The sequence below is a fragment of the Podarcis gaigeae genome (assembly GCF_964106915.1).
Source record: "Podarcis gaigeae genome assembly, chromosome: 4".
Lineage (NCBI taxonomy): Eukaryota > Metazoa > Chordata > Lepidosauria > Squamata > Lacertidae > Podarcis > Podarcis gaigeae.
In genome coordinates this window covers 107,495,346-107,511,071 of record NC_139677.1, presented here as the reverse complement: position 1 = coordinate 107,511,071, position 15,726 = coordinate 107,495,346, and the positions used below count along the sequence as shown (strand labels likewise).

The window sequence follows — 15,726 nt, the reverse complement described above, 5'->3', positions numbered from 1 at the left end:
GGAGGGGAATTTTAGTGACCATTTCAACTCTGTCGGTGGCGAGGCTTCGGGTAGCCACTCCCAAGATGTGCCCGAGGTACTTTACTTCTTGTTTACAGTATTGGAGTTTCTTTGGGGACACTTTATGTCCCTTCCTCGCTAGTTCAGATAGGAGGTGTTTAGTGTCTATTTTGCATGCCTCTTCGCTAGTAGAGCATAATAAGAGATCATCTACGTAGAGCAAGAGGGCGGAGCTTGCAGGGAGATGGATGTCCTGTAAATCTTGGTGTAAGATGGCTGAAAATATTGCAGGTGATTCCACATATCCCTGGGGTAACCTTGTCCAAGTTAACTGACTGGGTCCCCAGGTAAAAGCGAAAAGGAATTGGCTAGCTGGGTCCAGGGGTATGCTGAAGAAGGCGGAGCATAAGTCCGCGGCAGAGTACCAAGTTGTTCCTGCCGGAATTGCGTTCAGGAGAGAGTTTGGGTTACCCACCACTGGGTGTCGGGGTATTACGAACTGGTTTACTAGTCTCAGGTCCTGGACAAAGCGGTATCGGACTGGGGCTCCCTCTTTTGAGGGCTTCTTTACGGGGAGCACGGGGGTATTACAGGGCGAGGCGCATGGAACTAGGATCCCTTTCTCGAGGAAGTCCTCGATCATGGGTGTTAATCCTTCGATGGCTTCTTTAGGCAAGGGGGATTGCTTGGTACAAGGGAAGGGTAGGTCGGTTCTGTAGGTGATCTTAACGGGAGTGGCTGATATTAGGAGTCCGACAGAGGTTGATTCAGTGCCCCACAAGGAAGGGGGTAATTCATTCTCTAACTCCGGAGGGAGTTCGGGAAACTGACGGTCCAATTTCGCTTCCTGTACGATACCCTGGAACGCGGGGATGGAGTCCTCGGGCATATATAGGTAGATGCCATCCGAGGAACATTTTATGGTGGCGTTGAGTTTACAAAGGAGGTCTCTGCCGAGGAGGTTAACAGGACTGCTAGTTAAAAGGAAGGTGTGTTCTGCTAATAGGGGTCCCAGGGTGACTTTAGCCGGTTGCGAGAGTGGGCAAGTGCGGGGTATCCCATCTAGTCCCATTACTTTCTTGGTCACTGTCCCTGGTTCCAGATGACTATCGGTTAGGGTGGAATATGTAGCCCCTGTGTCCAGTAGACATTGATAGGGGTGGCCATCGATCTCGATAGTGCAGACAGGATCTTCAGGTGACAATGCTATCACGGGGCAGATGGTTTGGGTTGGACTTTGACTGGGATCCCCTTCTAGTTGTCAGTAAGTGTCTTGGTCATCAGGTGGCGGCTGGTTTGGGGGGTGCAAGGGAGGAGCCGTGGCGTTTGCCCAAGGGTGAGTAGGCGCGTCTATGGCTGGCATTTGAGTTCTTGGGCCCGGTTGAGGTCGTTGGGTCTGAGGCATTTGGTTCGGATGCAATGGCGGGGTGTAGCCCTCCGGTTGGTGGTTAGCGTGCCCCTGGGTTAGATTGGCTTGCGGGGGAAAAGGAGGATGGCTCGTTCGGGTAGGAAATGGCTTGGAGTCCTGCCCCCCATAGGATGGTGTGTTGAGGTAGGGGCAGAATCTTTTTATGTGTCCCTCCTCTTGGCAGTAATAGCACCCCCCGGTACCTGGCCCCCCTTGTCTATAGGGATTTGGGGGTCCTCCACCCCGGACTCCCCTACCTCGGTTGAGACCTCTACCTCGGTTAAGGCCATAAGTAGTTTCCATACTTAAAGCCAAAATCTGTTCGGCCTTGGATTTTGTTTCCTTTTTCCTTCTTTCATCTCGAGAGTTGTAGACGGATTTTGCAATGGATAAGATTTCGCTTACGCTCTTTCCATCGTATCCAATTTGGAGATTTAGAGCTTTCCTAATGTCTGGGCAGGCCTGATCCTTGAAGAAACCTTTAACGATTACTTCATGCTGTGGATTTTCGGGGTCTATCTCTCCCCACGTCTTGATGGCAGAAACCAATCTGGTATAATAATCAGACGGGTGTTCATTTGGTCCCTGCATTATCGTCTGGACTTTGGTCCAATTTACGGTACGTTGTCCGGCAGCCTTTACGCCGTCTAGAATGGCTTTCTTAAATAGGTTCAGGTACCAGATTCCGTTAGTGGTGTTGTAATCCCATGCAGGTTCTACTCGGAGGCATTGCGCTGTGAGAGCCTGCAATCCTTGGGGCCGTCCCCTCTGATAGTCGGGTGATTCTATTGCTTCCCCCGCTTTTGTTAGAATATCTGCCTTCTCTGCCTCATTGAAGAGGGCATTCAGAAGGACATGGACATCTGGCCAGGTGGGGTTATGGGTGGAAAAGATGGCACTGATTTGGCGGTGGCATTTGTCGGGGTCGTCCCTTAGAGAGGGCATCTGGTTTGACCACGTTACGAGGTCTGAGGTATAGAAGGGTTGATGTGTATATACCATTCGCGGGGGTTGGAGAGGCGGAATCGGCAAAGCCCTTAGGGGCATCTGGATCGCGGTAGAGCTCACAGTAGAGCTGACTTGTTCAGAAGTTCCTGGAGCTCCTGCACTATGATCTAGGGGTTCTGCGGTGGGCTCACAAGATTCTGAGGGGAGAGGGCTGTTTCTGGCTCGGACGGGGTCCTCAACTGTGTTGCGAAGCGTTGAGGGGGGGATTTTAGTTTTTGCCTGCCTGGGGTCTTTCTGGTCCCTTTTAGCCTGCAGCCTTGTGACTCTTTTGTTCTCATTGTTTTGTGCCCCTTCATCCCCCGTATCTTCATCACTACTTGAGCTGCTACTAGGCGGTGGTGGTGGTGGTCCTCTAAAGTAAAACGGAATCAGGGCCTGTTGTACATCATCGTCTATGGAGTGCCCTTCGTAAGGGGGGGGCATGGGCTGTCTTCCGGGATTCAATATAGGTAGCTGGTAGGATGTAGTCTCTTTCGGGGCTTGGAGGAATCCCTTTACGGCCTCAAAGGTAGCCAGATATTCCAGCTGATGGGGTTTTTCCTCCATCAAGTATTTCTTTAGGCGGTTCAAGCGCTCTTCATTAAACGAACCCCCTGCCGGCCAACGCAATTCGGGCTTGGCGGAGGCGGTGCTGGCGGGCCAGATTTCAGAACAGAGGTCCTCTAATTTTTGCTTCGATAATAATTTGTGGCCCGGAATCGTCTTCCAATACGTGATGACAAATTGGAGAGGAGAGTCAGGGTCCTTCTGAGACTGAGATGGCTTTCTAGAAGCCTTCTTCCCAGAGTGAGCCCGCTCGCGTTTGGAAGCCTGGGTACCCATTTTATGTTTTACGCGTGTCTAGACAGAAAGAGGGAAGAGAAAGGGTGGTAAGGATTGGTATATACCTAATACAGGGATTTATAGTAAAGAGGGGTCTTTAGTCGCTTGGCAACTTCCTTAGAGGGTTTTTAAAGAGCTCTAGCTATCCGGTTCCTTATATTTCCTTCCTATTTCCTTAGTCAATAACCTGGGGTCCCTTTCCACTCTGCCGATCCCGCCCAATTCCTCATGGGCTATCCCTCCTGGCAACCTCCTACCTATCGTCAATCTCAGGAAAAGGGGCCCTACTGAACGCCCGCGCCGTGCGGTGCCAGATCGGGTGGTCCCTGGATAGAATTTTGGGTCGAAAATCCCCCTTGCTTTCGGAAGCGGGCTTACGATACACGTGGTACGTAGCCCGACCGGTGCGGCTGGGATTAGGATAGAAAGCAAGATCACTTCCTGCCCCCTAGAAAGGACGCTCGGGAAGTTCGGAAAAAGAACTCCAACCCCTTGCTTTCAACTGGGATACCCGTTGCGGAGAGTCGGCTATCTTTCATTTTTTTTAAAAAAAAATTTTATTCAATTTTTTAAACACATACAAAAAAGACAAGCACAACACATAATAAAGACAAACTAAAACAAAAACAAACATGTATAATTTCACAATCTTATTTTCGTATACCTTCTTTCATCCGACTTCCCCATACCTCCCTTTCACTGCATCCTTATTTTACAATTTTTTAGCAACCCGTCAATCCATTTATCCATTTAATTCCCTTTCATTAAGTTCCCCTTAATTTATTAGTTACAGCTGTAATTCTCTACTTCTTACCCCTTGACATCTAACCCTCCTCAATTTTACAACAATTTTTGAGATACATTTTAAATTTCTTCCAGTCTTCTTCCACTGTCTTTTTCCCCTGGTCGTGGATTCTGCCGGTCATCTCTGCCAGTCCCATAAAGTCAATCACCTTTGTTTGCCATTCTTCCAGAGTAGGTAGTTCTTGCATCTTCCAATACTTTGCCAGAAGAATTCTTGCTGCTGTGGTAGCATACATAAAAAAAGTCCTGTCCTTCTTTGGCACCAATTGGCCAACCATGCCCAAGAGAAAAGCCTCAGGTTTCTTAGGAAAGGTCCACTTAAGGACTTTCTTAATTTCATTATAGATCATTTCCCAGAAGGCTTTGATCCTCGGGCAGGTCCACCAAAGGTGATAAAAGGTACCTTCCGTCTCATTACATTTCCAACATTTGTTATTGGGCAAATGATAGATTTTTGCAAGTTTGACTGGGGTCATGTACCACCTGTAGATCATTTTCATTATGTTTTCTTTTAAGGCATTACATGCCGTAAATTTAACACCAGTGGTCCATAACTGTTCCCAGTCGGCAAACATAATGTCATGACCAATGTCTTGTGCCCATTTAATCATAGCTGATTTCACCGTTTCATCCTGTGTATTCCATTTTAACAGCAGATTATACATTCTTGACAGATTCTTAGTATTGGGTTCTAACAGTTCTGTTTCTAACTTTGACCTCTCCTTCTGAAATCCTATTTTCCTGTCTTGTTTGAATGTCTCGTTTATCTGATGGTAATGTAACCAATCTCTAACTTTGGACTGTAATTTCTCATAACTTTGAAGTTTAACCCTTTCGCCTTCATATTCTAGAATTTCACAATATTTTGGCCATTTAGATTCCATATTAAGTTTTTTAACCCCCTTAGCTTCCATTGGTGACAGCCACCTGGGAGTTTTAGTATCCAACAGATCCTTATATCTAATCCAGACATTGTATAATGCTTTTCTGACAATATGTTTTTTGAAACCCTTATATACCTTTACCTTGTCATACCATAGATATGCATGCCAACCAAAGCTATTGTCATACCCTTCCAAATCCAAAATGTCTGTATTCTCAAGAAGTAGCCAGTCTTTCAACCAGCAAAAAGCTGCCGATTCATAATAGAGTCTTAAGTCCGGCAGGGCAAACCCCCCTCTGTCTTTTGCGTCAGTTAGAATCTTAAATTTTATTCTGGGCTTTTTGCCCTGCCAGACAAATTTTGATATATCTTTCTGCCACTTCTTGAAACAGTCCATCTTGTCCAATATTTGTAAGGTTTGAAATAAAAACAACATTCTAGGCAATACATTCATCTTGATAGTAGCAATTCGGCCTAACAAGGAGAGTTTCAACCTTGACCATATTTCTAGGTCTTTCTTTACTTCTGACCAGCATTTTTCATAATTGTCTTTAAATAAATTCACATTCTTAGATGTTAAGTTTACCCCCAGGTATTTCACTTTTTTCGTTTTTTCCAGACCTGTTTCACTCTGAAATTTCTCTCTTTCCTCTGTAGTTGTTTTTTTCTAACACTTTCGTTTTCTGTTTATTAAGTTTGAATCCTGCTACTTGACCAAAAATCTCGATTAGCTCTAATACTCTTTTAGTACTAGTGTCTGGCTGTTGCAAAGTCAATACTAGGTCATCTGCAAATGCTCTTAGTTTATAGTATCTAACTCCGACCTGAACTCCTTTAACCAACTGGTCCCCTCTAATCATGTTTAACAAAACCTCCAGGACCGATATAAAAAGCAAAGGGGATATTGGGCACCCCTGTCGTGTGCCTTTTTCAATAGGAATTTCTTCCGTTACCACATTGTTTACAATTAACTTTGCTTTTTGTTTAGAATATATTGCACCTATACCGTTTTCGAAACCTTGGCCTACCCCCATCCCTTGGAGATTCTTCTTCATAAAACTCCAACAAATGTTGTCAAAGGCTTTCTCTGCATCCACAAAAATCAAAACCGCCTTTCTGTTAACGTCAACTTCTAATAACTCCAAAATGTCTATAATGTTCCTCACATTATCTGACATATGTCTCCCTGGGAGAAAGCCAGTTTGGTCTTTATGAATCTCCCCTATCAACACTCTCTTCAGTCTTTTTGCCAAAATGTCTGCAAAAATTTTGTAATCCACATTAAGTAAAGATATTGGGCGGTAGTTTTTAACCTGGTTCTTTTCAGACTCTGTTTTCGGTATAAGTGAGATGAAAGCTTCTTTCCACGATTCAGGTGCCTTTTTCCCCTCCATAATTTCATTACAAACTTCCTTCAATGATTGCATCAACCATTCCTTCAACGCTTTATAATATCTAGCGGTCAAACCATCTGGTCCTGGTGATTTTCCCAATTGCATGTTCTGAATGGCACCCTCTATTTCTTGATCTGTTATTTTTTCATTCAAAATCATTTTACTTTGTTCTGAAATTTTTGGTAGACCATATTTTCTAATAAATTCTTCTATTTCTTGCTCATTGACTGGCCCTTGTGCATACAATTTCCTAAAAAAACTTTGAAAGCAATTACTTATCTCATTAGGTTTGTGGATAATCTTTCCGTCCATTTCTAGACTTGTCACGGTGTTCAATTTCTGTCTCTTTTTCAATTGCCATGACAGAAGTTTCCCACATTTATCCGCTGATTCAAATGTCTTTTGTCTCATCTGCTTTATTTTCCATTCTATTTCTTGATTCATCAATTCCATATATTGCATCTGGTGATACTTTATTTCTCTCAGAATCTCATGAGACTTTGGTTTGGACCTCAATTTCTTTTCTCCTTCTTTCATTTTTTCTAAGATTTTTTCTTTCCTCTCATTTTGTTTTTTCCTCTTTATAGAGTTCTGTTGAATTAGGAAACCTCGCATCACGGCTTTGCTTGCGTCCCAAATTGTTCTTTTCTCCACATCTGTTCTCAAGTTTATCTCGAAATAATCTTTCAATGCCTTTTGGGCCTTCTTGTGAATCTCTTCATCTTTAAGTAGGGTGTCATTCATTCTCCATCTAAAGGATCCAGTTGTTGTTAGTTTCATCTCCACCTTTACAGCGTTATGGTCGGAGCAGGTTTTTGGGGAGATTTCTACTTTTTTTACTCTTGGCGCCAGGCTACTAGTAACCCATATTTGGTCAATTCTTGTCCATGTCATTTTTGCTTCAGAGAAAAAGGTTCCCTCTCTCTCAAGAGGGTTCCTTGTTCTCCAGATGTCAATCAGATCCATAGTTTCAGTCATTTCGAAAAAAGTCTTTAGTAGTCTCCCTTCCTTAGATATCACTTGTCTCTGTGCTTTGTCCATGTTTGTGGAGACAACTCCGTTCATATCTCCCATCATTACGATTTTATAGTCCAGGAAGTCCATTAAAGTCTCATGCAACTTCTTAAAGAATTTGGCCTTCCCTTCATTTGGTGCATAAATTCCAACTATCAAAATTTTTTCTCCTTGAACTTGTATTTCAATTGCCAGATATCTCCCTTGTTCATCTTTAAATATCATTTTTGGGAACAATTTTTCTTTTGCATAAATCACTACGCCTCTTTTCTTCACTTTATCTGATGAAATGAATTCCTGTCCAAGTTTCTTATTTATTAATAATTTCCTGTGTATTCTGGCAATGTAGGTTTCTTGCAAACATATTAGGTCTAATTGTTCTCTCTTCAAAATATGAAAAACTTGCCGTCTTTTTCGGGGAAGGTTCAAACCGTTACAATTCCAGCTAAGAAGTTGCAGAGACATTTTGTTACTTAATATCTGTTCCTCCAACTGCTCCCAGTTTTTGTTCTTCCTCTGATGGTGGTAAAAGCTCGAATGATAGATTTGCGATGTCAGTTGGTTCTTTCTCCTCTACCGTCCCTTTCTGTAGATCTTCCAGGTATCTCCCCAGAAACTGTTCTTTATCTTGAATTGTTCTTATTTTTATCTTCCTTCCTTTGAAATTAAAAGATAGTCCTTGTGGGAATTCCCACCTGAAAGGAATGATATTTTTCTTCAGCAGGTCGACCAAGTCTTTAAATAAGGTTCTCACCTCCAAAATATATTTAGGGATATCTTTAAAAATCTGTACTTGACAATTCTGGATCACCAGCGCCTTTTGATAGTGCAGGTTCAATATTTTATCTCTTTCTTCCTTGGATCTCAGTGTAATCAGGCAGTCCCTTGGTTTCTTCCCCTGTCTCCTGCCAAGCCGAAAGGCCATTGTTATTTCAAGCTCATCTTTTTCCTCCCATTCTTCATGCCAAAATTCTGCAAAGTTGTTTCTAAGGAATTCCGCAAGGTCATCCCCCTCACTCTCAGGTACCAGTCTTAATTTCAGGTTTTTCTCCTTTCTCTGTAGTTCCAGTAAGGACAGGGCTGCATCATGTTCATTTACTTTTTTTCTAATCGGTTCAAACTTTTCCCTTGTCTCTTCTGCAGTATTTTTTGCACTTTCCACGATCTTTCGTGTCTCAGAACTTTCTTGAATTAGTCTATTTATAGAGTCTGTGTTAGATGATACGCTTGCTGTGTTCAAATCCAATCTTGCTGTCAGTTCTGTCAATTTTTTGGAATTCTCTGTGGATTGCTTTGTTAGTGCCTCCAAAGATTGATTTATTTTTAACAATGCCTGTGTCATAGGATCCATAGATGCTGTTATTGTCTTTTCCTGTGCAGCTGGTGTTGTTCCTGATGTTGAGCCCCTTCTCTTCTGCTGTGCTTGCTTTGTTTTTGAGTCTGGTTACTATCTCATCTGAACTACTCATGTCCTCAAGGTCGTTCTCACAGGAAAAAGTTGCAAGTGGAAAATCCCACTGTTTCTTTCTCAATGTAACAGTTTTCTTTAGGCCCTCTAGAGGGAGCATTCAATTGTATCCAAAGGAAAAAGGTAACAAAGGAAGCAGGGAGAACATAGAGCAATGAATAAAAAGTTCAAGAGTTCACTCTATAAATCCACAATTGTTTCAATATAACCAAAAAGTCCGCAACTTTCTTCCCTTAAAGTCCAGTAACTTTGTTTCAGACAGAGACCCCACTTTGTATCCAGTTTAATCTGACAGTTCACTTTTCACGGTGCCTTGCTCTGGCAGCCCGACTTAGGGGGGGTTTGACAGTGAAAGATCTTTTTTCCCAATTATTTTCACGCAGGTTAACAATGTCCGATTATCCTCCCCCCTTCTCCTGCCTGTTGGGGGAAAATCTAGATCCGATGTCAGGTTTGACAAATTGCAAAAGGTTTTTCCTTTCAAATGCAGCTTACTCTTTTCGTTGCTTTGTTAGTCATGCAGTTCGGGGAGGCAGACTTCCTTATTTTATGCCTTTCCCGTTTTCAGTCAAATTTCCAAATTTAGTGTCCCATTCAGTCCCTCAATCTTACGGGTGTTGCAGTCAATTCTCAGTTTCAGGAAGGAATCAGCGCTCTCCGTTCATGGCAACGCGGCTTCACTCCACGGGCTGGGTAGCGACTCTCAGCACCGCGCTCACTCCCGATGCCGCTCCGGAGCCTTTAAATAGGCTCCTTCACAGTACCGGGGGGCGCAAAAGGTGCCCACCGAGTCTCCTTGCTCACAGGCTTCTGCGCCTGTGATTTTAGGGGTCCCCCGCTCGCCGTAGCGGGTCAGACCCGAACACGCGGAGCAGTCCTGCCTCGGAGCTCGAGGCAAGGGCAGCCATTAAACACTGGCGCCAACCGGAAGTCAGTTGCTTTCAACTGGGATACCCATTGCGGAGAGTCGGCTATCTTTCAAATCGGGTCTCTCCGTCTTACTTTCAGGCTCCCAATTGGTGCGGTTGGCTGGAGAAATATAGGGAAAGAGATAGAGCTCAGAATCCCCCTTTTGGGTCGAGCAGCAGTCCACGGTCTCTCTCACCAATTGGACCAAGAGACAGGCGAGAAGGAGCGATAGAGAGGAGGGCAGAGAATTCAGTTGCCAGGAGATTTCCACCCCCTTCCCACCAGTGCACTGGATTTACTTTTCCTATACTCACGCGTCTTCTACGGCGATCCTGGGATCGATGAGTAAGCCGGCCGGATTCCCTTTGCTCCCCGGCTAAACCCTTGGGACGTTCGATTACCGCCCAGAGGATGGCCGGAGGTCCAAAGGATCTTCCCAGGCAAAATGGCCCGGAGCCGGCTGAAGATTTCGGGGCCCCCGGTCAGCAACACGGGAGTACCGCCCGCCCCACGTTGGGTGCCAAATGTTACGGTAAATTATGGGTGCGGAGTTGACCTGCCACCCAGCTCGTCGGACTAAGTCCGTGGGTCCTAGTGGAAGAAATGAGTTCAGCCGGAGACGGAGCAAGATGCGGAGATCCGAGTTTATTGGCCAACAGGTTCAAGATGAGATGGAACCCCGAGAACGGGGCGACATAGACTTTTAAAAGTTCCCTCCAAGTCCCAGAATACAGTGCAGAAAAACGTCATGAATACATTATGGGAAGGTTGGGTTACACAGAAAAACGTCATGAATACATTACAGAAAGGTGGGGTTACACGGATCAGCACTTCAGGAAGGGAGGGGGAGATATGCAGAGTAAGGGATATGCATAGATAAACATGGATAAACATTTCCTGAGTACAGGTGATGGCGAGACAATGGAGCAGATATGCATCGTCTGCCACCTGGCATTGCCCGGAGGAAGGGTTTGGCAGAACGATCCGACCGGATTAGGGTCTTCCTGAGTACGTGACCTGTCGCTCAGGAGATTATGGAAGTGGGGCAGCAACATGGAGTCCAGAGGGAACAGAGTAGAATGACGTTAAAATGGAGAAAATCGAAGCTTTTATATCATTTTCCAAAGCTTTTGGCCCCTTGCCGGTCAAGTGTATATTGTATATTAAAAGCGGAAACAAATGGATACATTGTAACAAGACTTTGACAGTTTTACAAGGTCGCTGGTTTCGGTTCCATTGTTCTCGCAGCGGGGAGCCGTCAACAACTTGTCAGGAGGTTAAATGAGGCGTGCAAGAGCTCCCTGAGCTAGCTCCTGCAGGGGAATGCATGCTCTTGATTGGCTGAGGCGCGGCCATTATAGTCAATGGAGGATGCAGTTAGATACGGTCAACCCATGTTAAAATAGGGCGAAAGGAAGGTTTAAGAAAGAAGGGCTTATTCTGCCCTATATAGAAGGAAAGAATATAATTTTATAAGGCCAAGGGGTATAGTGTGGTGCTTGTGCAACAGTGTGGGGTTTCAGGAGCTGGGCGCCATCGAGGTCATCACCTCGGGCCCCCTTTGAGGAAGAGGAGGAAGTGAGGAAAGGTACCCCCCTCCCTCCTTCCATATCACTAGAATTCAGGAGTGGGAGGGATAGAAGGGGATCCCAGGGTCATCTAGTCCAACCCCCCAGCAATCTCAGTGAAAGCGTCCGTGGCAGATGCCCGTCCAATCTCTTCTTAGAAACCTCCAAGGAAGGAGAGTCCACCACCTCCCAAGGGAGACCTTTCCCCTGCCCAACTGCTCTTAGATGTCCCTCAAGGCAGCGGGTCCTGAGTTCTAGCCCTGCTGAAACAATCACACTGGCCACCAAGGAGGAACCAAGCGAAGTTCAAAATAAATAAATCCTATTCTCATCATAAATTAGTAATACTTTCTTAAGCATGCTTTTATGCTAATACAGTGGCACCTCTAGTTACGAACTTAATTCATTCCTGAGGTTTGTTCTTAACCTGAAACTGTTCTTAACTAGAGGCGTGCTTTCACTAATGGGGCCTCTTGCTGCTGCTGCGCCGCTGGCACATGATTTCCATTCTCATCCTGGGGCAAAGTTGTCAACTCGAAGTAAGTCTTCCAGGTTAGTGGAGTTTGTAACCTGAAGTGTTTGTAACCTGAAGCGGTTGTAAGTAGAGACTGTAACATTTCCTCTTCCAGAAATACTTAATTGCTAATTCAAGGGACACTGAATTCCTTGCAGAGATGACAGGACAACTTTCCAGATTAGTTAGCTGGGAGTGAGGCAGTTGGCAGAGTGGCATTGGGCTCTCTAAGATGCCAGCTACTACAGGAATTGCTTTCTTGAGCCTTTTTAGCACTGCAATACCATTTTTATTTTTATTTTTTTGGAAGATTCATTTTTAAGTCATGGCAGAGTGTGAGCAAATACTCCACATCTGCCAAGCTTTCAGGAGCAGGACTAAGGGGTGAAATGAAGCCCCCCAGATCCCCAAAGGGTGAGGGAAAGGGTCTATCTCCCTTCTGCCTTTTCATTATCAGTTATTTCCACCTAAGAAATGGGAAGAAAGCAGCTGCTCATGTAAAGCGCTGGTTTTTTGGGGGTGGAGATTATTGAGCTGACAATGGTATGATTCATCAGTAATAAATATGATTTGTTCTTATCTGTTAAGTGAAGTCACATTTGAAACAATACAGAAGCAGTCAAAGGAAATTTCCTAGGAAGTCTTCTATTCAGTCTCATCTGCAATCATGTGTGCTGAACACACAGAAACACATAGATAATGTGAAATTACAGTCTCCAAATAAGAGAAAATAGTACACATGATTTCTCTACCTCCTTTTTAAAAGAAAAAAAATTGCTTTTATTTATTTTCATGGTACAAAAGATATTTTTAAAGAAAGCAATGGTTACAACAGTAAACAACAAATAACTTGTCCTGATGAAATTGCAGAGCTTCATCATGCCATGTGTTACACATTTCATTTGATTACTCTAAAAGATCACGCCACATTTTCCTATGAGTGCTGGCTGGATTCCGGCAACAGTCTTAACAATTTATATATTCAATAAACATTGGCCACGTGTTATAAAAAGAATGTGGATTGTGTTCCCCCACCTTCATTTCCCCTGGCAAACAAAATTTAAGATACTTAAATGGTGGTGCCAAGAATCGAACATAGTATTCTAGGTGGGGCCTGAGCAAGGCAGAATAAAGTGGTCTGATTCTGCCTTCTGCAACATTAGCCTCCGCTCCCAGTTTGGTGTTAATAGTAATAATAATAATTTATTTTTTATTTATACCCCGCCCATCTGACTGGGTTTCCCCAGCTACTCTGGGCGGCTTCCAACAAAATATTAAAATACAATAGTCCATCAAATATTAAAAGCTTCCCTAAACAGGGCTGCCTTCAGATGTCTTTTAAATTCTGGTAGTTGTTTATTTCCTTGACATCTGACAGGAGGGTGTTCCACAGGGCGCCACCATCGAGAAGGCATTCTTCCTGGTTCCCTGTAACCTCACTTCTTGCAGAGAGGGAACTGCCAGAAAGCCCTCGGCGCTGGATCTCCATGCCCTGGCTGAACGATGGGGGTGGAGATGCTCCTTCAGATATACTGGACCGAGGCCGTTTAGGGCTTTAAAGGTCAGCAACAACCCTTTGAATTGTGCTCGAAAACGTACTGGGAACCAATGTAGGTCTTTCAGGACCAGTGTTATATGGTCTCAGCGGCCACTCCCAGTCACCAGTCTAGCTGCCGCATTCTGGATTAGTTGCAGTTTCCAGGTCACCTTCAAAGGTAGCCCCACACAGAGCGCATTGCAGTAGTCCAAGCAAGAGATATCTAGAGCATGCACCACTTTGGTGAGACCGTCTGGGGGTAGGTAGGGTCTCAGATTGTGTACCAGATGGAGCTGGTAGACAGCTGCCTTGGACACAGAATTGACCTGTGCCGCCATGGACAGCTGTGGGTCCAAAATAACTCCCAGGCTGTGCACCTGGTCTTTCAGGGGCAGTTACCCTATTCAGAACCAGGGAGTCCTCCACACCCACCCACCTACTGTCCCCCTAAAACAGTACTTCTGTCTTGTCAGGATTCAACCTCAATCTGTTAGCCGCCATCCATCCTCCAACCGTCTCCAAACACTCACACAGGACTTTCACTGCCTTCACTGGTTCTGATTTAAACAAGAGGTAGAGCTGGGTATCATCTGCATACTGATGAACACCCAGCCCAAACCCCCTGATGATCTCTCCCAGAGGCTTCATATAGATGTTAAAAAGCATGGGGGAGAGGACGGGACCTTGAGGCACCCTACAAGTGAGAACCCAGGGGTCTGAACACTCATCCCCCAACACCACTTTCTGAACACGGCCCAGGAGGAAGGACAGTAACTACTGTATATATAGTCCCAGCCCCTCTTGACCAGGGGTCAGCAAACTTTTTAAGCAGGGGGCCGGTCCACTGTCCCTCAGACCTTGTGGGGGGCTGGACTATATTGGGGGGGGGGAATGAACAAATTCCAATGCCCCACAAATAACCCTGAGATGCATTTTAAATAAAAGGACACATTCTACTCATGTAAAAACACGCCGATTCCTGGGCCGTCCACGAGCTGGATTTAGAAGGGGATTGGGCTGGATCTGGCCCCTGGGCCTTAGTTTGCCTACCCATGCTCTAGACCAGGGATGTCCAACACATTGATTGCGATCTACTGGTCGATGCCTGCAATGTTTTGGTAGATCATGGTTGATCACTGGCCCCCTTCTGGCCCCGCCCTCTCTCCTTGCACCGGCCTCTATTGTTGCAGAAGGGAAGCTGGAGTTTAGAAACCGAGGCCGTTATCTGGCCAGCAATTGTAAGGTTAGTGGTGCCTGCATCTGTTCCTCCCTCCTTAAAAAAAAGGTCAACAACCTAGAGCTGAATCCCTAAAAGACAGGGCATTTCCCCTCCCCCCAAAAGAAAAAAGCTCAACAACTCTTTGACCTCAATTCCTAAAAAATGGGGGTAGATCACTGATGGAAACCAGCCGTCACAAATGGTGCACAGCATAGAAAAAAGACACAGTGAGACAGCAGTATTTTCAGGATGGAGGAGCAGCTCCTTCGACTTCTCTCCTGTCCGGTAATTTTTATTATCCTTTGTCTCTCTCAGCCTGCATGGCCGTCTGCCAATGTCTCACGTTACATCGTCCAGTCATGGCTTTTACTACACCCATCACCATATAAGGTAATTACTGCCCAGAGGGAACACAACTCCATATAAGGTCAATACATTCAATACATTGCAAGGCACAGACATGCCGGTCACCAAGGTCAGCAGGCACCACACGGCAATACAAGCCTCTGCCATGTCTTTATGACTCCCACAGATCACTGCCAGATTTTAATTTTGAAAGTATATCCCAGTCTCTCGGGAGTTGGCCACCCCTGCTCCAGACGGTCCAGAAGGATGTTATGGGCAATGGTATCAAAAGCCACTGAGAGATCCAACAGAACTAGGAAACAGCTCTCACCTTTGTCCCTAGCCCACCAGAGATCATCGACCACTGTGAACAAGGCATTTTCAGTCAAATGATGAGGCCTGAATACCGACTGGAAGGGATACAAATGGTCTGCATCTTCCAGGCATGTCTGGAGTTGTTCAGCAATCACTTGCTCAATCACCTTGCCCAAGAATGGAAGATTTGAGGTTGGGCGATAGGTCTAAATATGTTTTTTTAAGAAACGGTTTAATAACCATCTTTTTCTGTGGGTCTGGGCAGGCCCCCTCACAGAGAGAAGCATTCACCACCCCACAAAGTCCATCACCCAGCCCTTCCCGGCTTGCTTTTATCAGCCAGGATGGACAGCAGGTCCCATCCTGGACCAGATGGAGAGAGGCAGGGACAGGACCTGCAGGAACTCACAGCAGGGGTTGCCTGCAAATGTGATGAGCACCCCCTCAGTTCCTTCATCCAAGTCATTTCTATAGACGTTGAACAACAACGGGCCCAGGACAGAACCCTGCAGCACCCC

At 45.2% G+C, this 15,726-nt stretch overlaps 1 protein-coding gene across 1 annotated transcript in view; it reads right to left on the bottom strand.

Annotated features, from left to right (window-relative positions):
* The window catches only part of LOC310843263 (uncharacterized protein), a 192,399-nt gene that overhangs the window by 152,099 nt on the left and 24,574 nt on the right, over nucleotides 1–15,726 (bottom strand). The window lies entirely within an intron of this gene.